Source organism: Papaver somniferum, chromosome 5 (genome assembly GCF_003573695.1).
Source record: "Papaver somniferum cultivar HN1 chromosome 5, ASM357369v1, whole genome shotgun sequence".
NCBI classification, from domain to species: Eukaryota; Viridiplantae; Streptophyta; class Magnoliopsida; order Ranunculales; family Papaveraceae; genus Papaver; species Papaver somniferum.
The window spans coordinates 181,604,034-181,605,519 of record NC_039362.1 but is presented as its reverse complement, the minus strand read 5'-3'; positions in this window follow the sequence as shown (position 1 = coordinate 181,605,519).

Here is a 1,486-nt window from a genome sequence, read left to right as displayed (position 1 = left end):
AGATCAGTTCATAGTTCTCAAAGAAACTCGCTACTGTGTATTTCTCAGCAATTATCTCTAGGTCTGCGAATTTAGGATCCCTAAGTTCTTTGGAGTATAGAGATCCTTTACCAGCACCACGGTTAGCGAACTCTAACATCAGACGGATGCAGTCCCCACTCAGTTGGAAGATAGCTCGCGAAAATCCCGAGTGAGCGAGAATTTCATAGAATAGAGGAAGATCTGGGTCATAAAGAGGAATGGGGAGACCTGCGAGAATATGACCTAGCGAAATTATGATTGATTAATCATCACAATACTGATCAGAGAAAAGTTTGACAGAAAGAATTGACTTGGCACTTTCACCAGGAATGGTAGAGAGTGTGAAACCTTTCTCAGCAAGATCTTTTTGGACATATTTTAAATTCTTCTCATGTCTATGACCACTTGGAGGAATATTTGAATATAGAGTATGGGAATGAATAACAAGTAAGAAGATTGAAGGGGGGAAAATTACAGTAGCAGAACTTGCAGAAGAATAACAGAGTTGCAGAGATGAGAGAATAAAAAGAGAAGAGAAAGTAAAAAGAAAGTGGAAAGAAGAGTATATAAAGGATATTTTTTTTACTCGAAGAAATAAACACCATTAAGACGAAAATACGTGAGCGGTTGAAAAGCAGCGGTTACAGAAGACGTGTCAAGAAAGAGATGTAAGAAAGAATACGTGTGATAAATGCTGAATATGAAGAGATGAAAAGCTGTGGCATTTCTAACATCATTCTCTACTTTGCAGAGAAGATATGAGAATAGGAAAGATGTAGGATCAGAATATCGCAACGATAATGTCTCAGCGAAATTATCAACAACACAACACAACAGTGTCGCAGAATAATTTCAGAAATGATACGATAAACAACGTCAGATAGAATCACGAGAAAGATGTGATAGTCCTGCGAAAATTAGATAGCTTGCGAGATTAACATTTGTAAGGTTGCGAGAATGTCGCAGACCATATCCGAAAATAAAGGACAGATTAGCTGTCATCCACTATGTATTTCCCTATAAATAGTCGTTCAAGTTGTAAAGAAAAGAGAGAGATCTTTTTTGAGTAAGAAACAAGTAAATAGGAGAGAGAAAGTCTAGATCATAGGTCAATCTTGATTTCTTTATCTTTTCTTGTAAGAATATTCAAAGATTGATCAATAAAATTAAGAGTATAAATCTAAAAATGAGTTGAATAATAATGAAATCATATGAGGGGTATAGTGTAGGATTTCCTGCAACTACACTCATAATAAATTAATTTTGTGTTAATTTGTGGTTTTATCACTTTTGATTATAAAAAAAAATTGACGAAATTTTATGAGTCCAATGACATAGTAGCCCAGGTTAAGATGGAGTAACAACGGTCACAATGGTGGTTTAAACTCGAGAACAATATTTGTTTAAGGTTTTGTATTTGATATCTTGTTGTATGATTATGTTATCTTTTGTTGTTGATTTTATG